At 43.3% G+C, this 27553-nt stretch overlaps 1 pseudogene; it reads right to left on the bottom strand.

Annotated features, from left to right (window-relative positions):
- Positions 1–23985: 23985 nt before the first annotated feature.
- Positions 23986–26367, bottom strand: LOC129840332 (zona pellucida sperm-binding protein 3-like; annotated as a pseudogene).
- Positions 26368–27553: the final 1186 nt, after the last annotated feature.

The following is a 27553-nucleotide window of genomic DNA, read 5'->3' as shown; positions in this document are numbered from 1 at the left end:
ATACTAATTGAGTGTATGTAAACTTCTGACCCACTGGGAATGTGATGAAAGAAATACTCTCTACTATTATTCTGACATTTCACATTCTTAAAATAAAGTGGTGATCCTAACTGACCTAAGACAGGGAATTGTTACTCGGATTAAATGTCAGGAACTCGGAAAAACTGAGTTTAAATGTATTTGGCTAAGGTGTGTGTAAACTTCCGACTTCAACTGTACCTGTCTCAAGGCGCTCTATCATTTTGAAATATTGATGGTGTTGGGGCTGCAAAGCTGCTGCAATAGGTTACATGGACAGTTACTATGACTAAGGGAATGAGAGAGGCTGAACCAAAGACTGTGGGATGTACTATGTGCAAGAAATAGACTAGTGACATGAAATATTACAGTAGAGTGACCTTCATCCCTTTAAGAATCGAAGAAGAATAATGTAATGAGAATAGCTCAGTGAATAGAACAAACACAATTTTTTTTGTGGCTTTAATTAAGTATGAAAATAAAGTATAATGTGGAAGGACCACCAGAGGGCAGGCTGGGCTCACGGATGGTAGCCCAACAAGGCATGGGATACAAGTGAACCAGAGGCAATTAAGCACAGCTGACACTACTAATGAGATATTCTCCTTCCCCTATAAGAGAGAGTATGGAACCAGCAAGAAGGGGAACTATCTCTGGAAGATGGCCACCGAGAAAGAGGAGCTATCTAGGAAGAACCATTAAGACGGTGACAATGTCGTGACTTTTTGTTGTAATTTAAAGACAATCATATTGTGTTCCTGTTTTGCTCTGGAGAAGAAGATATATGTTTTGTTCCTTTGGAGAGTTTCATTGATTCTGTTGGAGTGTTTGTGTTGTCCAAATGCCCTCAATATAGAACTTTGTTCAATCAAGAAAACCTACTCCTGACTCGTTTGTTCCACCTTCCCGCTTTAGAGTGACGCCCAATTACTTGGTCCGCTCACATTGGTGGAGAATGTGGGCATTAGGTGGACGAGTGACACAAGGATAAGTGAGTAAATCAAGATTCTTCCAGTAGACCAGGAGGAACCATTCAAGTACGATGGATAACGCCCTACTACAACAATTGATCACGGCACAGCATACAACCATAGAACTCCTGCAACAACAGCTGAGCCGGCGAGAAGAACCTAGAGTTAAGCCAAGAGCAGCTGCTCACGCTATCTTACCTCGTCTCTCCAAGGAGGATGATATTGAGGCCTTCCTCATGATCTTCGAAAGGACGGCCACCTTGGAAGAGTGGCCGCCCACAGAATGGGCGAGCGCATTAGCCCCTCTTTTGACCGGGGTGGCTCAGGAAGCCTATTTTGACCTGGATGCCCGCGAAGCTGCAGACTATGGGCGACTAAAAACCGAGATCCTATCCCGGTACCAGCTGACTGCCAGAGATAGGGCCGTAAAGTTCCATCAATGGACCTACACAGCTGACACACCCGTCCGTTCCCAGATTTTTGCATTAATACGACTGACGAAACTGTGGCTAGAACCTGAAAAGGGAGTAGGACAGGTGATAGAGACTCTTGTAGTGGACAAGATATTGAGGGAATTACCCAGGGACTTAAAAAGGGTTGTGGGGCAAGCCAACCCGTTGTCAGCCGACGACATAGCACAGGCGGTGGAAACATATCGGTCTACAGGGGAGTTGTTAAAAAGTGACAAGGAGGAACGGAGGGATTCTTCCGATCCCGTACCCCGACTCACGCCGGCGCGTCCGCCACCGAAACGTCCAAACCCCCTCCGGAGGTGGGAGAAGTCATCCCCCACACAGCAGGGTCGGTGTTATAAATGTCAGTCTCCCAGCCATTATGCCCCACAATGTCCTAGCAAGGACGAGCCCATGGTCACAGAGTCATCACTGCCCACCCCCACACATCTCGGTTTGAGGGGGCAGGGTCAACACTGTTGGTTAGCAGAAATAGCTCCAGCCCCAGAGATTCCAGTTCAAGTCGAAGGACAAGATGTGGTAGCCATTCTCGACTCGGGAAGTATGGTTACGTTAGTAGAGGAGCGGCTGGTGACCTCCGCAACACTGCTACCAGACAAAGTAGCCGTATCCTGTATCCATGGAGACACCCACTATTACCCCACTGTGAATCTGCCGATTCTCACTCCAAAAGGAAGGTGTACAGTCAGGGCAGGGAAAGTGCCCCAGCTGAAGGTACCATTATTGATCGGGAGAGACTGTCCCTTATATAAGGAGCTTCGGCAGATGACGTTATGCGCGGAAAGAAGGGGGACAGGAAAGAAGAGAAAATCCAAGCCCGAGGTAGCAGTCCTACAAGGAGACGTAGCTACGTCCTCGTCCTCTGCAGCAGAGGAGGAAATAGCAACCCAACGTTTACGACAGATATTCCAGGAAGCCACCGATGAAGACACTTGTGAAGGGTTATACACTACACAGGAAGGAAGGAGCAACCAGACGCTAAGGGATATATTTGAAGCTCCATCCGAGGAGGGAACCTGGAAGGGGTTCTCATCGGTCACCCCTGAGGGGGATGGGGAACATCCTCCACATCCCTCTACTGAGGTTGATCTGCCCCAGGAATTAAAGGGACAGTTCGGCACCTCGCAGCATAGAGACCCAGACCTAAGGGAGGCCATGAGGAAGGTGAAGGTGATCGACGGGAGGAACGTCGACGGATCAGGTGAGCTCCCTCTTCCTTACTATGCAATCAGGCGGGGTCTCTTATACTGGGTCGTACGACGAAGGGGGGAAAACCTGGAATTACTAATGGTGCCTAGACCATACAGGGATACAGTTCTACAGTTAGCCCATTCCCACGTCCTAGGAGGACACCTGGCACGAGACAAGACTATTGACAGAATCATGCAGAGATTCTTTTGGCCCCGGGTCACCCGGGATGTGGCCAGGTATTGTAGGACGTGTGATCAATGTCAACGTACAGCTCCACGGCCACACCTGCGTAACCCTTTGATTCCTCTCCCCATCATAGAGACTCCCTTTGAACGCATAGCTATGGACCTCGTAGGACCCCTCCCAAAATCCGCCAGAGGACACGAGTACATCCTAGTGGTCATAGATTACGCTACCAAGTTCCCGGAGGCCATACCCCTGCGTAACATGTCGTCAAAGGGAATTGCCAAGGAATTATTCATGATGTTCTCTCGGGTGGGCCTCCCCAAGACGATCTTAACTGATCAGGGAACCCCATTCATGTCGCGGTTGATGAAGGACTTGTGTCGGTTGTATCAGGTTCAACAGATACGTACAAGCATATTCCACCCTCAAACAGACGGGTTGTGTGAACGCTTGAACAAAACGATTAAAAGCATGTTGAGAAGAGTGGTGTCCCGAGACGGGAAAAACTGGGATATGCTTCTCCCACACTTAATGTTTGCCCTGCGAGAAGTACCCCAAGCATCCACTGGATTCTCTCCGTTTGAATTGCTCTATGGCAGACCCTGTCGAGGGATCCTCGACTTAGCCAAGGAGACCTGGGAGACCCAACCATGCCCCTTTCGATCCACAATAGAACATATTACCCTGATGAGAGACCGCCTGTCAGCAGTGTGGCCCATAGTCAAGGAGCATATGGAGAAGGCACAAAGGACCCAAGGCCGGGCCTATGATAAGTCCGCGATCCCCCGTGAGTTCACCGTGGGAGAGAAAGTGATGGTGCTCGTGCCCACGGCCGAACATCGCTTGCTGGCACAGTGGAGGGGACCCTACGAGGTAATGAAAAGGGTCTCACCGGTCAATTACCTCATCAAGCAACCTGATAGAAGGAAGAAGGTCCAACTCTATCACATAAACCTGTTAAAGCCGTACCATGGAAGAGAGGAGGAGGTGGCTTTGATGGCCCTGGAGGGAAAAGGAAAAGAGGAGGCTCTACCACCGGTGCGCCGTGGTCAAACTCTCCTGCTGGAGCAGTCAAGACAGCTAGACAAGCTGATTATGAACTTCGGTCGAATATTCTCTCCATTCCCAGGACAAACAGATGTCCTGTTCCACCATATCCACACTGAACCCGGCCAGAAGGTGCATATCCGCCCTTACAGGATTCCTGAGGCTCGCCGAGTCATCGCTAAGAACGAGGTAAGGGAGATGTTGAGGATGGGTGTGATTGAGCCATCGACGAGTGAGTGGTCCAGTCCCATAGTCCTGGTCCCCAAATCCGATGGTAGTATGAGACTCTGCAACGATTTTAGGGCCGTGAATGCCATCTCTACATTCGATGCGTATCCCATGCCCCGCGTGGATGAACTCTTGGAGCGCTTAGGAAAGGCCAAGTTCATCACCACCCTGGATTTGACGAAGGGATATTGGCAAGTGCCGGTGGCTCCGGAGGATTGCCCAAAGACTGCCTTCGCCACACCAGAGGGGCTTTTCCAGTATGTGAGGATGCCCTTCGGACTGCATGGTGCCGCTGCAACTTTCCAACGCCTCATGGATGCCATTCTACGGCCCCATCAAGAGTATGCAGCGGCGTACATAGACGATGTGGTTATCCACAGCGAGGACTGGGATAGTCACCTCCTGCGATTACGGGCGGTGCTCGTGAGTTTGGAAGCCACAGGGTTGACGGCCAATCCAAATAAATGCTGCCTGGGTCTGTCCGAAGCGGAATACCTGGGGTACACCGTGGGGAATGGGAAAATACGCCCACAGGCAGAGAAGACCAGGGCAATTCGAGACTGGCCGCGACCCCGGACCAAGCGGGACGTTCGGGCCTTCTTAGGGATAACGGGATATTATCGCCGTTTTATCCCGGGATATGCAACCATTGCCCGTCCCCTCACAAACCTCATCAAGAAAAACTTGCCAAACCAGGTAGAGTGGAACGACGAGACGGAAGAGGCCTTTCAATCGCTAAAAGATGGCCTGTGTTCTGATCCCGTCCTACAGGCTCCGGACTTCTCACAAGAGTTCATTGTGCAGGTCGACGCCTCGGATACAGGGCTCGGGGCCGTACTAGCTCAGGGTAAAGGCGAAGCAGAGAAGCCGATTCTCTTCATAAGTAGGAAGCTCAGCGATCGGGAACAGAGGTATGCTACCGTAGAGAAAGAGGCCTTAGCCATTAAGTGGGCCCTCGATTATCTCCGGTACTACCTACTGGGTCGGAGGTTTGCTTTAGTTACGGACCATGCGCTCCTCACGTGGATGGCTGGTAAGAGGAACAATAACAACAGAATAGCCAGATGGTTTTTGTCTTTACAGCCGTTCTCTTTCCATGTCATCCACAGGGCCGGATCGAGGAACGGGAATGCAGACGCGCTGTCCCGACGCGACCAAGACGGTGCGTCTGGCGCCCGACCCTCCGGTTCGGTCCTGAGGGGGAAGGTATGTGGAAGGACCACCAGAGGGCAGGCTGGGCTCACGGATGGTTGCCCAACAAGGCATGGGAGACAAGTGAACCAGAGGCAATTAAGCACAGCTGACACTACTAATGAGATATTCTCCTTCCCCTATAAGAGAGAGTATGGAACCAGCAAGAAGGGGAACTATCTCTGGAAGATGGCCACCGAGACAGAGGAGCTATCTAGGAAGAACCATTAAGACGGTGACAATGTTGTGACTTTTTGTTGTAATTTAAAGACAATCATATTGTGTTCCTGTTTTGCTCTGGAGAAGAAGATATATGTTTTGTTCCTTTGGAGAGTTTCATTGATTCTGTTGGAGTGTTTGTGTTGTCCAAATGCCCTCAATATAGAACTTTGTTCAATCAAGAAAACCTACTCCTGACTCGTTTGTTCCACCTTCCCGCTTTAGAGTGACGCCCAATTACTTGGTCCGCTCACAATAAAGTGAATACAATAAACATGAATGAAATTAAAATAAGGTTTGTTCTCTCACATAACTGCATTGACGTAGCTGCGCATCTAAAAGGTCAGTGAATGGAAAAATATGAACATTTTCACAGTCATTAGTGTGTATTAGTCATCCATCAAGACGTCATTAAAGTCCAGCAACTACTGTAGTGTATTACTGTTACTCTGGTAATATGCAACAGGTGATGTGGACCAATAAAATGGCTATATTTGATTTGAAGCTAAATGTACACCCTTGCCGCCACATAATTCTCTAGTTTTTCAATAGACACAATATAGATACAGTATACAGAAGCTAATGGATACAGTATGTATGCAATGGATATAGTAGCAAATACTTGCAGTAGCTAATGATGCATACAGCACCTTCAGAAGTATTCACACCCCTTGACTTTTTCCACATTTTGTTGTGTTAATTAAATTCAGATTTTGTGTCACTGGCCTACACTTACCACATAATGTCAAAGTGGAATTATATTTTTTGACATGTTTACAAATGAATTAAACATTTTAAGCTGAAATGTCTACAAAACACGCATCCCGTTTGCAATAAGGCACTAAAGTAAAACAGAAAAAAATGTGGCAAAGAAATTGACTTTATACAAATACAAATACAAAGCGTTATGTTGGGGCAAATCCCTCACAACACATCAATGAGTACCAGTCTTCATATTTCCAAGCGTGGTGGCTGCTGCATCATGTTATGGGTATGCTTGTCATTGGCAAGGAGTAGGGATATTTTTAGGATTTAAAAAAAATGGAATGGAGCCAAGCACAGGCAAAATCCTAAAGGAAAACCTGGTTTAGTCTGCTTTCCAACAGACACTGGGAGATGAATTCACCTTTCAGCAGGACGATAACCTAATACACAAAGCCAAACCATACACTGGTGTAGCTTACCAAGACGTCATTGAAAGTTCCTGGTGAGGTCTAGTTACAGTTTTGACGTAAATCGCATCAAGAGATATGGTAAGACTCAAAAATGTCTGTCTAGCAATGATCAACAACCAGAGTTTGAAGAACTAAAATAATAATTTGCAAATATTAAAAATATACTACAAACAAAAATCCAGAAAATCACATTGTATGATTTTTAAGTAATTAATTAGCATTTTATTGCATGACATAAGTATTTGATCACCTACCAACCAGTAAGAATTCCGTCTCTCACAGACCTGTTAGTTTTTCTTTAAGAAGCCCTCCTGTTCTCCACTCATTATCTGTATCAACTGCACCTGTTTGAACTCGTTACCTGTATAAAAGACACCTGTCCACACACTCAATCAAACAGACTCCAACCTCTCCACAATGGCCAAGACCAGAGAGCTGTGTAAGGACATCAGGGCTAAAATTGTAGACCTGCATAAGGCTGGGATGGGCTACAGGACAATAGGCAAGCAGCTTGGTGAGAAGGCAACAACTGTTGGCGCAATTATTAGAAAATGGAAGAAGTTCAAGATGACGGTCAATCACCCTCGGTCTGGGGCTCCATGCAAGATCTCACCTCGTGGGGCATCAATGATCATGAGGAAGGTGAGGGATGAGCCCAGAACTACACGGCAGGACCTGGTCAATGACCTGAAGAGAGCTGGGACCACAGTCTCAAAGAAAACCATTAGTAACACACTACGGCGTCATGGATTAAAATCCTGCAGCCCACGCAAGGTCCCCCTGCTCAAGCCAGCGCATGTCCAGGCCCGTCTGAAGTTTGCCAATGACCATCTGGATGATCCAGAGAAGGAATGGGAGAAGGTCATGTGGTCTGATGAGACAAAAATAGAGCTTTTTGGTCTGAACTCCACTCGCCATGTTTGGAGGAAGAAGAAGGATAAGTACAACCCCAAGAACACCATCCCAACCGTGAAGCATGGAGGTGGAAACATCATTCTTTGAGGATGCTTTTCTGCAAAGGGGACAGGACGACTGCACCGTATTGAGGGGAGGATGGATGGGGCCATGTATCGCGAGATCTTGGCCAACAACCTCCTTCCCTCAGTAAGAGCATTGAAGATGGGTCGTGGCTGGGTCTTCCAGCATGACAACGACCCAAAACACACAGCCAGGGCAACCAAAATCCCTGCTGCAGTGTGTGTAAACCTGGTCAAGAACTACAGGAAACGTATGATTTCTGTAATTGCAAACAAAGGTTTCTGTACCAAATATTAAGTTCTGCTTTTCTGATGTATCAAATACTTATGTCATGCAATAAAATGCAAATTAATTACTTAAAAAGTCATACAATATGATTTTCTGGATTTTTGTTTTAGATTCTCACAGTTGAAGTGTACCTATGATAAAGATTACAGACCTCTACCTGCGTTGTAAGTAGGAAAACCTGCAAAATCGGCAGTGTATCAAATACTTGTTCTCCCCACTGTATATATATTGAATTCAGGCTGTAACTCAACAAAATGTGGAATAAGTCAAGGGGTATGAATACTTTCTGAATGCACTGTATATACATTTAATGGATTGATGTGAAAAATAGAGCATATGTTATTGTTGTTGTGTTTTCCATCTCTCTCTCTCTGGCCAGGCACAACACCAGTGAGGACGGGGTGGTGGGTGGCAGGTCAGTGTGAGAGAGGAGCCAGGAGCGAAACCGCCCACACACCTCCCACAAGCCCTGCCAGACCTATCAGTCACACACACACATCAACACACGCACGCACACACCTACACACGTTGAACTTATATGGTGCCAATTTTTCTGTTGGTTTTCTTCTAGTATTAACGCTATAGGAGCGTCATAAAATCTACATGCAAAATTACCATTTTAGCCTGTGGTACCCTGTACATTAATGATAATGTGTTACTTATGATATATAGACCTATCACCAAATATGAGGCTTATCCACCTAGTGTTCTTCAAGTTAAGTGTTGTGGGATCAAATATTGAATAGTATCTTAAAAGTCCAATAGTCAAGTGTTGCTGTTAAATTTTCCTAATTAGAGTCTAATTAAATATACTGTTTCAGATACACACAATAGTTTAATCCTACTATTGAAAGATGTTTTCAAAACGATATCAAGCTGCAGAAAGCTTCAGTGAACACTTCCATGTTGACTGTTCCCCATCTAGTGGGCAATTCTGGTACTTCTTGTATCATATCGTAAACTCTCGTTCAGGTGTTCCCAACTACATTCAGACTTGTGACGATTTTTCCTTGAGGGGATGGTCAGGTGGCCTGAACAGAGTGCAAATTGTACAGTGCAAATTGACTGCCTCTCTATTTATGCGTGGGATTACTTGGGAACCACAGGAGGCTGCTGAGGGGAGGACGGCTCATAATAATGGCCGGAACTGAGCGTGTGGAATGGCATCAAACCCATGGAAACCAGGTGTTTGATGTATTTGATACCATTCCACTTACTGTCTCCAGCCTATTCCAAGAGCCAGTCCTCCCAAATTAAGGTGCCACCAACCTCCTGAGTTGGGAACAGATTTCCTCAATTAAAATCTATTTGAGCTAATTTCCTGGTGATTTTACAGTCTTCTAGTCCAATAACAAAATTACTCCAAGAACGAACATTTTATTTATATATATAAAAAAAAAATGGCACCGGAGGAGATGGCTGCCATTTTACGGGCTCCTAACCAATTGTGCTATTTTATGTGTTTTTTCACTTTGTAACTTATTGTGTACATAATGTTTCTGCCACCATCTCTTATGACCGAAAAGAGCTTCTGGATATCAGAACAGCGATTATTCACCTAGAACGGGACTAAGATTTTTTCTTTAACAAGTTGGACATGAAAGATTTACTCCAGATACCGGACCAGGCCCAAATCCCTGTCATTCACATGAAGAAAAGACGCCGATACAGGGGATGCAAGTCCGGGTGCCTTGTGAGAATTTGTTGGCGAGTGGGTAACACGCCTCTACCATCCGTCTTATTAGCCAACTTGCAATCAGTGGAGAATAAACAGTGGATCAATTTAAGACTATCCTACCAACGGGACATTAAAAACGGTAATATCTTATGTTTCATCGAGTCGTGACTGAACGACGACATGGATAACATACAGTTGGCTGGTTTTTCCATGCATCGGCAAGACAGAACAGCTGCCTCCGGTAAGACAAGGGGGGACAGTCTGTGTCTATTTGTCAATAACAACTGGTGTGTGAAAACAAATATTAAGGAAGTCTTAAGCTTTTGCTCACCTGAGGTAGAATATCTCATAACCAGATGTAGGCTACACTATTTACCAAAATAATTTTCATCTATATTTTTTGGAGCTAGACCATAATTCTATTCTCCTAAATCCTGCTTACAAGAAAAAACTAAAGCAGGAAGTGGTCAGATGACGCAGACGCTAAGCTACTGGCCTGTTTTGTTTGCACAGACTGGAATATGTTCCGGGACTCATCCGATGGCATTGAGGAGTATATCGCATCAGTCACCGGCTTCATCAATAAGTGATTGATGGTTCATCGGAGGGCATTGCAGAATTTCTTATAAGCTTCCGTGTTAGAGTCCAGCTCCTTGAAAGCGTCAGCTCTACCCTTTAGCTCAGTGCGGATATAGCCTGTAATACATGGCTTCTGGTTGGGGTATGTACGTACGGTCACTGTAGGGACGACGTCGTCGATGCACTTATTGATGAAGCCAGTGACTGATGTGGTGTACTCCACAATGCCATCGGAGGAATCTCGGGAAACATATTCCAGTTTGTGCTAGCAAAACAGTCCTGTAGCTTAGCATCTGTTTCATCTGATCACTTTCTTATTGACCAAGTCACTGGTGCTTCCTGCTTTAGTTTTTTCTTGTAAGCAGGAATCAGGAGGATAGAATTATGGTCAGATTTGCCAAATGGAGGGCGAGGGAGAGCTTTGTACGCGTCTGTGTGTAGAGTAAAGGTCTCCATTTCCCCCCCCCTCTGTTTGCACATTTAAGATGCTGATAGAAATGAGGTAAAACGGATTTAAGTTTTCATGCATTAAACTCCCCGGTCACTAGGAGCGCCACCTCTGGATGAGCGTTTTCCTGTTTGCTTATAGCCGTATGCAGCTCATTGAGTGTGGTCTTAGTACCAGCATCGGTTTGTGGTGGTAAATAGACAACTACGAAGAATATAGTTGAAAACTCTCTTGGTAAATAGTGTGGTCTACAGCTTATCATGAGATACTCTACCTCAGGTGAGAAAAACCTTCCTTAGATTTCTTTAGATTTCGTGCACCAGCTGTTATTTACAGATATACATAGACCGCCACCCCTTGTCTTACCAGATGCCGCTGTTCTATCCTGACGAAAAAGCGTAAAACCCGCCAGCTGTATGTTATTCAGGTTGTCGTTCAGCCATGACTCGGGGAAACATAAGAAATTACAGGTTTTAATGTCCCGTTGGTAGGATAATCTTTTTCAAATGATTACACGTTGGCCAATAGAACGGATGGCAGTGGGGGTTTACTCGCTCGCCTACGAATTCTCCGAAGGCAGCCCGACCTCCGACCCCTTTTTCTCCGCCTTTTCTTCACGCAAATGACGGGGATTTGGGCCTGTTCCCGAGAAAGCAGTATATCCGTCGAGTAGGACTCGTCAGACTCGTTAAAGGAAAAACCTTCTTCCAGTTCGAGGTGAGTAATCGCTGTTCTGATGTCCAGAAGGTTTTTTTGGTCGTATGAGATGGTTGCAGAAACATTATATACAAAATACGTTTTAATAAAAAAGTTACAATCAACGTTAAAATTAAAAAATAAATAGCACAGTTGGTTAGGAACACGTAAAACATCAGCCATCCTCTCCGGCGCCATTAACATTTGTTATGCCTGAATTCGACCCAAAACCAACAAGAGAGTCTACTGCAGTGTTGATTGAAAGCAGTTATATGAAATCAATCAGTAGGCTATGTCAAGCAAAGCTCTTAACCGTGCTAACCCGCTCTTAATTTCTATACAGTTCAACTAGCCATAAATTTGGCATCTGAACTGTGCGTAAGATTTCCTTTTTTATATCCATTCCCATGTATAGATATTTCACCTCATGATTGCTGTTTTTGTCTAAATTAACAAAGCAAACACCATTTTATTAACTGAAATACACATTAAAATGAAACAATTTAAAATGAAAAGAGGTGAACAAAATGCAAGAGCAGAGAACGCAGGAACAGTGGTTGAATGACAAGCATGTGCCACATCTTTGGGTTTACTAGACTACAATGAATCTCCGTGTCTTTTTCCCCATCACCTGTCCATCTACAGTATCTACACCAACTCTATCTCCTTGATGAGACTTATGATATAGGATGCATCTCATGGTAAAGATGAAGAACAGAAAACAAAGGGGAGAATCCTATCTTCCACTTTGGTAACATTTTCACTTTGTCTCCCATTGACATCAATGCATGACTAAGTGAAAATTCAACTAAAAGTTAGGATTTGCCCCTAATAAAAATGTAAAAAAACAGGACAGGTGAAAGCAATATGGAGGATTCCTACCTGGAAAGTGCTTTAACCTGTCCAATTTCTTTCCCATTACTGCAGATGAAGGAAAGTAGTGGAGGAGATGAAGCCATATGGGGACGCACTCACGGTATGAATTTTGTTTTTAACACATAGTGCTTGAGCTGCAGGGGGCAATATTGCTCTTGCCTACAGATTTCACTGCACTATCATCCCACACAGTTCTTGAGCTGTGAGGGAACAGTCGAGGTAAATCTGCCTTCACTGTATGGGAGTGATACGTTTCTTGTAGGCTATACCTGGAACTGGAAGAAAGACTGATAACCACTCAAATACAACCAAATACTAATTTAAATATAGTTGACCTTACTCACTCACTCACTTAAAACAGAGGAACACACTTGACAGGTAGTCAATTGTGTAAACTAAACACTGAGTGTACAAAACATTGAGAACACCTGATCTTTCCATGAGATAGACTGACCAGGTGAATCCAGGTGAAAGCTATGATCCATTATTGATGTCATTTGTTAAATCCACTTCAATCAGTGTAGATGAAGGGGAGGACAATTGAAACAATTGAGGCATGGATTGTGTATGTGTGCATGGGCAAGACAAGAACATGTAAGTGCTGTCAAATAGCTGGGATTTTCCACACTCAACAGTTTCTTGTGTGTATTAAGAATGGTGCACCACCCAAAGGACATCCAGCCAACTTGACAAAACTGTGGGAAGCATTGTCTACATAGGCCAGGGGGGGGGGGGTGCAACTCAGTGTAGACCGTTGGAGTGAGAACTGATGATTTAATTTGAATTACAGCAGAAATTGAGGGTGTTACACAATCCCCCTACCGAGGGTGCTACAGGACAGTATATCACTGTGTTGTGTGCACATTTGTTTATTTTCTCTCTGGAGCAGCGCTGTCTGCCTCTCACTCATCTTCACCGTTTCTCCCCCTCACCTGAGAGATTGATATGTTCTCCTGCTCGTGTCTTCAGCCAATCGGACAATAGCCATGTGTCTCACTCCTTTGCACTCTCTAGCCATGCAGTCTATCTAGGCCTTGACTGGTTAGTAGCCTAACGCATTCTCTCCAAGGGAGTAAATATTCCCCGTGCCGAACGGTCTTTTTCCGTTCTGTGAGTGTAGGTGGACTTGTATACATGGGATGCTTGAGAACATGTACATTTGTATCACTATTATTACGCCTGTTGGACGTGTTACTGGCGTGTTTACTACATACAGTGCCTTCAGAAAGTGTCCATATCCCTTGACATATTCCACATGTTGTTGTGTTACAGCCTGAATTGAAAATAGATTAAATAGTTTTTTCAAATCGCATCCATCTACTCACTGATGACAAAGTGAAAACATGTTTTTAGAAATGTTTGCACATTTATTGAAAATGAAATATAGAAATATCTCATTTACACCCCTGAGTCAATCATTTTGAGAAGCACCTTTCTGAGAAAGTCTCAAAGAGCTTTCCACACCTGGATTGTGCAACATTTGCCCATTATTTTTTTTCAAATGATTCAAGCTCTGTCAAATAGGTTGTTGATCATTGTTAGACAACCATTTTCAGGGCTTGCCATAGATTTTCAAGTACATTTCAGTTCAAACTTTAAACTTGGCCACTCAGGACATTCACTGTCTTTAAAGTAAGCAACTCCAGTGTAGATTTGGCCTTGTGTTTTAGGTTTTTGTCCTGCTGAAAGGTGAATTCATCTCTGTGTCTGGTAGAAAGCAGACTGAACAAGGTTTTCCTCTAGGATTTTGCCTTATCCTGAAAATCTCCCCAGTCCTTCATGATTACAAGCATACCCATAACATGATGCAGCCCCCACTATGCTTGAAAATATGGAAAGTGGTACTCAGTAATATGTTGTATTGGATTTGCTCCAAACACAACACGGGAAATTCTTGATGCAATTAAAGCCTTTAAGTCCGGGAAAACTCCAGGGCTGAATGGCATACCAGTTGAGGTATACCAAATGTTTTTTAATGTACTCAGAGGACCGTTATTAGTATGTTTTAACCACTCCTATAAAAATAGTAGATTATCAGATACTCAACAAGAAAGTATGATTTCATAATTACTCGAACAGGACCCAGGTGGTAGATATAAAGATCCAGTCCAGGGGCAGAACGACAGATTTTTACCTTGTCAGCTCGGGGATCTGATATAGCAACCTGTCGGTTACTGGCACAACGCTCTAACCACTAGGCTACCTGCCGCCCCATAGTAACCCTAGGTGTAAAATTCTAAATAATGACTACTTCTCAGAAAGTATTAAACTGTCAAGAGGAGTAAAACAAGGTTGTCCACTATCGGTATATCAATTTATTATGATTATTGAAATGTTAGCTATTAAAATCAGATCCAACAATATTATCAAGGGGTTAGAAATCCAGGGGTTAAAAATAAAGGTGTCATTGTAAGCTAATGATTCATGTTTTCTTTAAAACCATCATTTGGATCCCTCCACAGTCTCATAGAGGATCTAGATAAGATTATGATAAATGCACTATATTACGTTTTGGATCACATAAAAATCACAACTTTTACATTATTGTGTAGTTTACCAATAAAAAAGTCTGACGGTGAAATGGACATGCTTGATATTCATATCCCGAAAGTGATCTCACTACAATACATTTTAATAGAAAGTTACCAAAAATAGACAAGATCTTGCTACCGTGGAAAGGAAAATACCTGTCTATTTGTGGAAAAATTGCCCTAACTCAATCTTTAGTCATATCCCAGTATTTGCTCATGGCCTTGCCTACACCAAGAGACTTGATTTTGAAATTATATTTCATTTTATTTGGAATGGCAAGCCAGACAAAATTAAACTGGCCTATTTATGCAATGAATATGAATTTGGAGGGCAGAAATTATTAAATATTAAACCATTAGACCTCTCACGAAGGCTTCAGTCATACAAAAGTTATACTTAAATCCAAACTGGTTCTCTAGCAGATTAGTAAAAATGGCTCACCCCATGTTCAAGAACGGCATTCTTCACAAAACTATGAAACAAAAGAAGTGTTAAACAAGTCAAAATATATTTTATATTTGAGATTATTCAAAGAAGCCACCTTTGCCTTGATGACAGCTTTGATCACTCTTGGTATTCTCTCAACCAGCTTCATGAGGTACAGTAGTCACCTGGAATGCCTTTCAATTAACAGGTGTGCCTTGTTAAAAGTTAATTTGTGGAATTTCTTTCCTTCTTAATGAGTTTGAGCCAATCAATTGAGTTGTGACAAGGTAGGGGTGGTATACAGAATATAGCCCTATTTGGTAAAAGACCAAGTCCATATTATGGCAAGAACAGCTCAAATAAGCAAAGAGAAATTACATCATTATTTTAAGACATGAAGGTCAGTCAATTCAGGACAAAAAGTTAATTCAAGTGCAGTCGCCAAAACCATCGAGTGCTATGATGAAACTGTCTCTCATGAGGACCGCCACAGGAAAGGAAGACCCAGAGTTACCTCTGCTGCAGAGGATAAGTTCATTGGAGTTAACTGCATTTCACATTGCAGCCCAAATAAATTCTTCACAGAGTTCAAGTAACAGACACATCTCAACATCACTGTTCAGAGACTGCGAATCAGGCTTTCAAGGTCGAATTGATACAAAGAAACCACTACAAAAGGACACCAATAATAAGAAGAGACTTGCTTGGGCCAAGTCTCTTCTTGGAGGAGGTGTGATGGTGCTTTGCTGGTGACAGTGATTTATTTAGAATTCAAGGCACACTTAACCAGCATGGCTTCCACAGCATTCTGCAGCAATACACCATACCATCTGGTACTATCATTTGGTACTATCATCTGTTTTAATACAGGACAATGACCCAAAACACACCTCCAGGCTGTGTAAGGGCTATTTGACCAAGAAGGAGAGTGATGGAGTGCTGCATCAGATGACCTGGCCTCCACAATCAACCGACCTCAACCCAATTGAGATGGTTTAGGATGAGTTGGACCACAGAGTGAAGGAAAAGCAGCCAACAAGTGCTCAGCATATATGGGAACTCATTCAAGACTGTTGGAAAAACATTATGAAGCTGGTTGAGAGACTGCCAAGAGTTTGCAAAGCTGTCGTCAAGGCAAAGGGTGGTTACTTTGAAGAATCTCAAATATAAAATATATTTTGACTTGTTTAACACTTTTTTTTGGTTACTACATGATTCCAAATGTGTTATTTCATAGTTTTGATGTCTTCACTAATATTCTACAATGTAGAAAATAGTAAAAAGAAAGAAAAACCCTTGAATGAGTAGGTGTGTCCAAACGTTTGACTGGTGCTGTATATTTACCCAACAAATATATGTGGAGTGGAAATGATGCAGACAATTACATTGATTGAAGCCACAATCTCTCTGTCATATTAAAGCTGCTCTACCCCCTACAAAAAAACATTCAGGCTGTAACACAACACATTGTGCGAAAAGTCAAAGGGTGGGAATACTTTCTGAAGGTACTGTATGTGCTACAAGTAGAAATGAGCTCTTTTTGCCATTGATGTTGCCTATTCGGGTGTAGCTTCACTGTGTTCATTGAATGTCATTAGGTAACCTGTGTATTGTTAGCATGAGTACCGTTTGTGAATTTTGTTACTATGGTAATACATGGTTATTAGATACAGTCCTTTGCTCAAGTTGTTCTATTCATTAATCATTCCTTCATGCATAACTTATCCCATTCTATTGCACTCATATCGATGCAGTGTATTTCTATCCTGTGTAGCAGATTCATAATCTCTGTCTCTGTACGTTTACAGAACAATTCCCATGTTCATCTTCCTCAGTGTACTTAAATAAAGTTCCTGTGTGTGTCAACTCTTGAGCTACTTGAATCCCCTCTAACGGGATTCAGTGTCAGTGTCAGTGGTGGTGTCAGTGGGTCACAAACCAGTAACATACATAGAGCCAGGACGCTCTCTTTGGGTCCAGGTCGGGTTACTGTAAAGCGATTTGTGACAACTGCTGTAAAAATGATTTTATTACACATTGTATTGATTGATTGACAGATGGAAGTTGTGGTTGGGGATTATGAGGAGCAGACTGTTTTAGGTGTAACCAAGGAAAATCCTGTTTTCATACCTGGGTCTTTCAGCAAGGCCGTAGATTTATCAACTGGTGAAAGATATACCAGAAAAGCAGGAATGGACATTTCGCTAAAAGCTGACTTCTCTAACCTGTGATTACACACACACACACACACACACACACACACACACACACACACACACACACACACACACACACACACACACACACACACACACACACACACACACACACACACACACACACACACACACACACACACACACACAACTCCCTTGGGGCAGTGAACCAGGAGGATATAGAAAGACAGGATTACATTTCTCTGTGTAGCAAAGGAAAACCAAAACGGAAGTGCTGACGGCTTCCTTCACTCAAACCCGATGGGAGCATTTATCACATTGGTGCCGGAAGATAGAAATCTGCTTCGTTTATTCAGGTTGAGGGTTCATCCTCATTTAAATGATAAGGAATGCATTGTTATGCTGGTTTGATGCCGTTTCCTATACGCCAATCAGGATTTAAGGTCACACTCTATTAGACATGAACAATATTGGTATATTAGGATTCATAAACGTTGAGCAATTGCACATTTCTTGCTACTCCATGGAGGAACACTCTTTAGCTCCCATCTCAAAACGGGGCTCAGAGATAGGTTTCCTATAATCTGCCTTCCATCTCCTCAACACACACTCGGTGTATTACTGCACACACAGAAATACAGTGCACATTTTGTATACGTACACAGAAGCGCACACACACACTACTGTTCAAAAGTTTGGGGTCACTTAAAAATTTCCTTGTTTTTGAAAGAAAAGCAAAATTTTTGTCCATTAAAATAACATACAATTTATCCGAAATACAGTGTTGTCACGCCCTGACCGTAGAGAGCTTTTTATGTCTCTATTTTGCTTTGGTCAGGGTGTGATTTGGGTGGGCATTCTATGTTCATTTTCTATGTTTTGTATTTCTTTGTGTTTGGCCCGGGTGTGGTTCTCATTCAGAGGCAGCTGTCTATCGTTGTCTCTGATTGAGAATCATACTTAGGCAGCTTTTTCCTACCTGTGTTTTGTGGGTAGTTGTTTTCTGTTTAGTGTTTTGCACCTGACAGGACTGTTTCGGTTATTCACTTTGTTGTTTTTGTTTAGTGTTCAGTTTAAATAAAAAGTCATGAACACTTACCACGCTGTGCTTTGGTCTGATGATTCCTCTTCATCTGACGACGACACCCGTTACAAGTGTAGACATTGCTAATGTTGTAATTGATTATTGTAGCTGGAAATGGCAGATTTTTTAATGGAATATCTACATAGGCGTACAGAGGTCCATTATCAGCAACCACCACTACTGTGTTCCAATGGCACATTGTGTTAGCTAATCCAAGTTTATCATTTTAAAAGGCTAATTGATCATTAAAAAAACTGTTTGCAATTATGTTAGCACAGCTGAAAACTGTTGTTCTGATTAAAGAACCAATAAAACTGGGCTTCTTTAGACTAGTTGAGTATCTGGAGCATCAGTATTTGTGGGTTTGATTACAGGCTCAAAATGGCCAGAAACAAAAAACTTTCTTCTGAAAGTTACAATAGTCATTTACAACAGTAACAATGTCTACACTGTATTTCTGATAAATGGACAAAAAATTTGCTTTTCTTTAAAAAAACAAGGACATTTCTAAGTGACCCCAAAACCTTTGAGCGGTAGTCTACATACATGCACGCACACACACACACCTGGAATCAAAGGAACATTTGCTAAACTTTAATCCACCAAAGGAAAAACAATTGCAGACTTTATTGCCCAGTGTTTAATACCACAGAAAACCACATAAAAGTAAGACAAACAGTGCTTTTGGTAAAGGTTCTACTCAAAGCGGATGGAGGCATGGTGCCATGTTTGCTTTGGGATTGGATTTCTGCTTTGTCAGAGGAGAAAAACATCTGCTCCACAGTAAGAGATATCGGTGTTAAGTTCCCTGTTGCAAACAGTTCCATGGGCCGACCATTTATTTGTATCGTAACGCTGGCTTCGAGGTGAGCGAGAGGCCTCCACCTCGTGTTAGCACAGCTGATATGGGAAAATAGGGCACCATAGGAAAATAGTCTATCAAGAAATAGGTTCTTCTGTCTTCAGCTGAAGTCTGTGATGATAGATCTACTGTCCAATTGAAATACAAGGAACATATGCATGGCATGGCATGTCATCGATAGTCAGAGTAAATGGATAGGCTATTCCTTTAACACTTCTCCAGGCATCGGGGGATCTGATCATATGTGCAGCCCAACTGCAATAAAGACGTCCTGGAACATACCCAATAACAAAGATATAAGAAAACTAGCAAGGCTGTAAGCTATAATACTGAGGTTATATGCTACTGGTGTAGGTTTTATTAACTAAGAGAGTACACTGTGACACGTTGCTCTGGGTTAGAGACTAGAGAGAGAGCAACCTCTGTCAAACAATCTCTTCCGACAATCTCCATCACGGCCCATAATGAACCCCGTTAATTAAGATCCTGGTCAAGGAAGAAAAAGAAAACGGGGTTGATAATGGAGGAAGATTATTTAATTAGCCTCCTCTAATCCAGACTCACAGGACATAATTAAGGATCTCTTATCCTGCCTTAATGGGCTTCAGGGAGCCAGAGCCCCTCATTCATTCTCTTATTTAGTCTTTTGCTAACATGCTGATTACATGCTACCACTAACCTCTTTTAGAGCAACACAAACGGATCGAAATGTGTGTCAGAAGTTGTGGCTAAGTCTATCGGTAGAAAAAAGAAAAGGTAAGAAAGAACGGCTTTAAATACATTGAAAATAGTTCTTCATGGAGATCATTATGCAAACAGAGGTGCCCCTCAATCTGTCTTTACTGTAATTTACATATTTTATTAATAATCGTGGGTTGTTTTCATTTCTTCGTCTGGAGGAAATTGATATTATTGTCTCCAGAATGGAGGGTTTTGTGTGGAGTAAATAGTGGGATGGCGAGCTCTCCTGTCTCTGTGTCTTCCAGTAAATATCTGTCTGTCTGATAACCAGCCTCCTGATGTTCTAGTCCCATTCATCCATCCATCTGTGTGTGTGTGCGTTCATGTGTATTTGCGTGGTGTGTACGTATGTGGGTGTATGTGTGTGCGTTTGTGGGTGCTAGGAAGAGGGAAAGGCTGTGGGACAACCTTCGCCTGCTACAAGGTCACTGTCCCTCCCAATGGAAGAAAGAGGGATGACTGCCCTAAAGAACCACACCTCAACCCCCCCCCCCCCCCCCCCCCACTCCAAAACATCCCCAGAGGGAGCTGTAAGAATTCATGTGATCTTTTTTGTTTTGTACCCTAGTGTCAATCGATGCTATCGTGAGATATATTTTCCCATTCATGTTCAAAGCCATCCATGACCACTTGGCGTTAACTATCCTTTGTTTGGAAGAAATCCTTCCTACTGACAGCAACTTGCAGATCCACTTCCTATGTCTCGACCACACTACGCCTCAGGACGACAACTAGGGCTAAAGTGTGGCGAGTAAACATCTCAGGAATCACATTGATATGTGATTCCAGTCAGAAGAAGACCTGTAATACAACCGGTTATTTGGTTAATGTAATTGATTGGCTGGTGAGCACATTTATTTAATTTATATGAATAGGTTCGATTTTAGAGAAACGACCAGCAGACAATGTGCTTCCCTGTGATTGGAGCTAAATCAAAAGAGCCAATGAGCTTGGTTGCAGTACCACTGCTCCCCGGTAACATTTACAAGTGGACACTTAAAACGTAATATAGGGCTCTATTCAATCTGTGTTGATGAAGTATTACTGATTGCGCAATATACATTTTAAAGTCAGCGGTTTACCGTGAATACAGTCTCCACTAAGGCGGTAACATTGCCTTTACGTTTCAATCATGCTGGACTTCCACTATAGGGGTTGAATACAGCCCATACACTTTTTCTTCACAACAGCACTTTCTACAGAACCATATTTTCAAATTTGCCATGACCATTACCACACTAACATTGTCACAGGGTTAGCCGAGGCTAGCCTGGCTAATCTTAAAATGGACTGACATGAAGATTCATTCCATTGTTTTTATTAGTGTACGACAATTTGGAGCTAAAATTCCTTAAAACAAAAAAACGATAGTCCAACAAGATGGGTCTCCCTTCTCGCGGTGGCCTTCTTACAGTACCAGCGGCGGTGAATTCATGAAACATGGTGCTTATCATGGACTGTTGCTTACCAGCCTTGGAAGACGAATAGACATGATTAAAAAGGCCATACAAGCAATTCTGTGAGCCTTTATTACAGTAATATGTAACGCCCCACTTTAATAGGGTGTTTGTTCCCATGTGCAGGCCTGGCGGCTGCGTGTGTGTATGTGTGTTGTGTGCGCTGAACGCATGCTTGGGCCTGCCGGCTGGGTATTTGATTGGTGGGGTAGGTCCCTACAGAGGGCGCTATGGGGTAATGAAAGACGTGTCTGATAGAGCATCGGCAGGCCTCATGACAGCAGTTTCCTGAATGTCTCTCACCCCGGGAAGTTTCACTGGAACGGGACAAAAGCAGGGCCCGAGTGAGACTTTAGACAGTGCGTGTCATACAACTTTCACCTTTCCAGTCGTTTCATACGTGTGAACACAGAAGGTGTAGGAGGGTCTTAAGCTAAGGAGGGGGGGCTAGGACCAGGCCAGAGAGAACAAATTCAGTGCATCATTCTACTGTTATTGCCCGAATGTGTTCACAGATGTCTAACTGTTATTGTTTTGTGGGGGTGCAAATTGACAAGTTTAATAGTGAGAGTATGAGAGCGCGTGTGCGTCTCAATTTGAATGCGTGTGTAATCAGCCATTTTGCCAGACAGGATACAAGACCCGGAGGGTAGCCACACATCAAACTTAATGGCTGTGTCCCTAGCTACGCAGAGAGGCCTGTAGCACACAGATCGAGTGGGATGTCGAATATATATTGCTCCATGACATTGGTATGCAACAGCCATATACACATACTTGAATACCACAGCCGTGTTTGATGACAGCGCCGAGCATGAAACACCAGACGGCATGTAATTGCGATGACTGGGATCAGGGCTGGCCTTAGCCTGCTTAAACCAGACTGAAGGTCGTTCTCACCGTCGAGTGAGTCTGGTTCAGTCGCTTTTAACCACGCTAGCCTACAGTAGGCAATCCTTGGTTCAGAATGTAACTGTTTCGTAATGGCCGTGGCAACTTTGAATACAGTTTATGTAAGTGATTTGGTGAAGTAAATGTTATATTGCGTTCAGGGTTGGGTAGGTTACTTTCTAAAAGTAATCAGTGAGTTACTAGTTACCGGTCAAATTGTAAAATCAGTGACATAACTTTTGGATAACCCAAACACAGTGGCATATTCTGATTACTTTTAGATTACTTTCCCCTTAATAGGCATTAGAAAACTAAAAGGATCCATCAAACGCATTTAGTGTGTCAGTGGTCTCAGGCTTACGTTCAGACTCGCTCAGATGGAACAAACTTAAACTCAATGCTGAATTGAATGTCACTGAGAAAACAGAACCATGTCATAATGTATTTATTTTTGTTAACATCCTTTCTGAATTTAAAAGTAATCCATTAAGTAATCTAGTTTTCAAAATGATCGAATTACAATATTTTAGCTGGTAATGTAGTTACATGTAATCAGTTGCTCCCCAACCCTGATTGCATTTTAAGTTAATAGATTTTTTAAATATTTTTTTTTACGGTTGAACGTGTTACCAAGGAGCTGTTACTTCTCACTGGCTCGTTGATTTAGCTTCAGTCACAGAGGACTGCAGTATATGCTGATTATTGTTTTCAAATCTCGCCTATGAATGAGAAACTGAGCGGACACCACAGCCTCAATTACATGAATTAACCAGATAAATTGGTATTCCAGGTCATCTTCCTAGCGGTCGGGCTGCACATCTTGCTGCATCATAATAATGGACTTCGTGGGATCTGATCATTTGCCTCAGCACAGCTACGATAACGACCTGGAACCGACCCTATTCCAAAGATATAAATAAGACCGCAGAGAACTGGAGTCAGTTCAGAACAGGTTTATTGTCATCTACATGGTTGCTGCCTGTGGGGTTTGCATAGCCTCAAATACAGCAATGTTACCAGTGCAGTGAGTGGGACCACTCCCACAGCAGCCAGCAGTATCCCCATGAGAGACACGCCTGAGGAAGGAAGTTCAATTATTTAACTCAGAATACAATACAACGTTATCATAAACTGAGTAAAACAACATTTCTGTCCAAATGCTTACCATGCTTATAGCATGGGGTTTTAGCAGTTTCTCAAAGCTTCAGTTAGTGGAAAACATTTTGAAATAGGGAGGTATCTTAACTTGTCCAATAAGAACACAGATTTCTACTTACTATTGCTAAATGTTTCCTTAAGGTGTGCCCTAGTGAACAACTACAGCTAATGCAAAAGTCCTTCACCTGTTGTGCTCTGATAGTTGACCTCTAGTTGAGACGCCTGCTCCTCAGGGAACTCATTCATCTGTACCGAGAGCAGCCTCCGCTTCCCATCTATCTGTTGTGAAACAGTAATCAGTCAGTGTACAGAATCGGATGGGGAAGAGATGCAAGCTAGACACCGCTTGATAGAAAAGCACCACCAGCATTGATCAAATCATACACTTCAAAGCTTACTCTGGTGAAATACATTGTCAGTCGGGTGCCACACAGCAGCCACACAACAGGTCATCCCCACCTGCTGAAACCCACCTTAGAGGAAAGAAAACAGGACCCCAGTTCAGAAATTGCAAACAAATTAAAACCATGTATAGCTTTGGGTCCTAGCTCTATACAAATCCAATAAAGAAACATCCGTGTCTGCAGAATTATAGTTGTGTGCAGTATAAACTCAATCCCCATAGACAAACCGGTTTGCCTCTGTAGTAAACGAGCAAGCCTCGTGTTCTGAGTCAATGGAAGCAGAGGCCGATGTCTCAGATGACATGTGATGCACATCTATAGGAAGGTGGGAGAGATATTACTTGTACGGGGTTGTGTTCATTCGAGTATACAACAGAAAATCAAAGTCAGTGTTTCTTATGGGAAAAGTCCAGGTATTCCCTGTTTGTTTTCTTCCATTTAGTGCCTAATGAACATGACAGGTGAGTACAGTACATACAGACAAAAAAATAAAATGGCCTTCAGGTGAATGTATCGTTACTCACAGAGCTCCTCTCATCTTGGTGGAACCTGAAGGCCTCAAGCTGAAACTGGAGTTTGTCATCCTGGGTTTGCTGCAGGAAGTGGGACTTGGAGCCTGTCTGTCTCGCATCAGTCAGACACCTGATGGGATGAAATAAAAACAAAGTTGAATTTACATTCACAATATACAGAAGTATAGTAAGCTGGAAGGAGAACGCACGGTTTAGAGGCCATTTCAGGGGCCAGCGTAGCCACACAGCTGTCCACGTAGACACGGAGAGTTGTGTGGTGGGCTTGGATAATGGAGGCTTCAATCCTCATGACATGCCCCAGAAAGTAGACACTGGAGGGCCTCTCAAATTGCCAGTCATCTGAAAGAGAAGAAAAGCTAAAGCAGCAATAGAGCCCTACAGTGGAGGTGTCATAATACCCATAAAACCTAGCGGTCAAACAGGGAAATGGTTCCAGTTGTTTTTCCACCATTCATTTTTCCCATAGGGGATTTTGGAAACTCTTAAAACAAGGGCTGTGTGATGTTTTGATGTCCAAGAGAGATTTGCATGGCTAAGGTTACTTTTACCAATATATTCCGCTCTCTTTACTTTCAGATTCTAAAATGCTAATTAGCATCAATGTAGACATCATGCAGGACTCCAAATCCCTGCAAGGTCCTGTACGTCATCTCTAGCTGACACCTTTGCTAGCAGGTATTGTGTGAATTTCAAACTTGCACAAAACAGTACAGAGAATTGTCAATTTAAAGAGACTTTGCCAATGTATTCATTACTACATTTAGCCATCATTAGATAGTTAATCCAGAGATTTTTACCTTTGCCTTGATTCGGCAGTCTCGTCCAGATCATCATGGCATTTGTAGTGCTTTATGATAGCCACATTAGCAGTTCATGTGGGGGGGGGGGGGGGGGATACAGGAGAATACATTAATAAAAATGACTGTCCTAGAGAGAATTACACGGTTATCAAAACATCATGGCAGAGTAAGCCTACATAAAATGGGGAAAATGAGTGGAACCATTTCCCTGTTTGACCGCTAGGTTATGGGTATTATGACGGATACGGTGGTTCTCTATAACCCAAAATGGCAGAGGTCACTTGTTTTCAAAGTTTGAGGGTGGGCCTTGGCGATGAAGAATTTGCTTTAGCTTCTTGGCCAAATGTGTTCACAGTATCTCAAGTTTCTACTGGAGTGATGAAAGTTACAGATTGCACCTTTAAACCCTATGTTCTATACCCACCTGTCATGAGCCTGAGAGAAAAGACCAGCTGCTGCTCTGCGACCTTGGTGGAGGCAAAGGGAACCCAGGTAGGCTTCAGAGCATTACTGGTCACATTGTTGCTTCCTGATGGATACAAACGTTTTACAACCAGTGCCAGGGTTGTGTTCATTAGAGCATGACACGGAAAACATTTGAAAAGTGAGAATGAAAGAAAAGTCAACTCCAACCTCATTTGTTCTTACAATGGGAGGGCCTTTCCCAAGGAAATCCTGCTTGACCTCCACCCGAACCACGTCCTCCCTGCACTGGACCGCTACACTGGTGGCAGACACTGGATTCCTCAGCTCAAACTTCACTGGCTCTTTTGCTTCCTCCTTCACCGTGTGGTTCAGGACAGGCGGTTTCCCTGGTCGAAACGCCTGTTGCTTTCTGGCAGGCTGTTGAGGTTAATATTTTACAGGCACCTGAGTTGGTTACTGAACAGGGTCTCTATGTTCAAACTGTACAGGAGATGGTGCAGGTCTCCCGTGCTCAGTTTGCACAGGGATTTGAACAGGTATCCTTTGTTCAAATGGCATAGCGGTGTGAATAGGTCTTGGGTGGATATCCTTGAGTCTGTGCTCACACGCTCTTCTGCTTTCTGCTATGGACCATAGCTGGCAAAGTTAGATGTTTCTTGACTACGTGATGGCATTGGAAAAAGCAAACTCTGAGCATAACTGAATGACCTGAATGAGACAAGCACAACAAACCCAACCAAATCTACTCACAACCCCATTCTGATTTTAGACATGGTGTCCATTGTGGATTCAATGACATTTCATTTGAAAGATCATCTGTGAGCTTGCTCCTGACTCCTCCCACTTGACGTAAGTGAAATTGCTGCCCGGAGAGTTGCACAAGATTGTGGGTGTCTCAATACTCTTTCATGATTTTCTATCCTTGTCTCCTGTCACTCATAGAGGGTAGGGCATGAAAGGACTCTTTACTTTTGAGATGCACCCTCAGTATAACTGACTTTTGCTTATAAGCTTTGTTTGAATACTCGTACTAACCGTACTATTTGTGACGTAAATTGAGTATATTATTATTAGTATGCCAAAAGTTCCCAGATGTCGTACTAAATTCGCCAAAATACGAAGTAAACGTGTACTTTTTGGGCCCATAATGCAATTTTTCTGAAAATGGGCGTGGCCTCACAACGTTATCATATTCGGTGAAAATGGTGGAAAATATGCAGCCGAAGTCCGACAATGCATTGGAGATTGGGGCGGCAGGTTGTCTAGTGGTTAGTGTTGAACTAGTAACCGGAACGTTGCAAGATCAAATCCCCAAGCTGACAAGGTAAAAATCTGTCATTCTGCCCCTGAACAAGGCAGTTATGAGGAAAAGCCATCACACCCTAGGGGTTTGAAGCTTGGCCTCTATACGGGGATCTTAGACGTCCACGTCAGATGATCATGTGGCTCCAGTGGCTTGAAGAATGTGGTGTGTGTGTGTGTTGTGTGTGTGTTGTGTGTGTGTTGTGTGTGTGTGTGTGTGTGTGTGTGTGTGTGTGTGTGTGTGTGTGTGTGTGTGTGTGTGTGTGTGTGTGTGTGTGTGTGTGTGTGTGTGTGTGTGTGTGTGTTAGGTGATTTATGATCGTTCCCAGTGGAGGGACAGTGAGCAGGCCTCATCTGGAGCCTATATGAGCTGTCAACAGGCCTGTCAATCACACCTAAGGGGCGGGGAGACAGAGGGGCAGGAAGTACATGGCCTTCCAAAATGAAAACGTTCGCACTTACTGACCTCTACCCTTGTTGATTTGCTTTCAAAGAAATAGAAAAATGCTTGGATGTGT

Source organism: Salvelinus fontinalis, chromosome 41 (genome assembly GCF_029448725.1).
Source record: "Salvelinus fontinalis isolate EN_2023a chromosome 41, ASM2944872v1, whole genome shotgun sequence".
Classification (NCBI taxonomy): domain Eukaryota; kingdom Metazoa; phylum Chordata; class Actinopteri; order Salmoniformes; family Salmonidae; genus Salvelinus; species Salvelinus fontinalis.
This window is presented reverse-complemented; position numbering and strand designations above follow the sequence as displayed.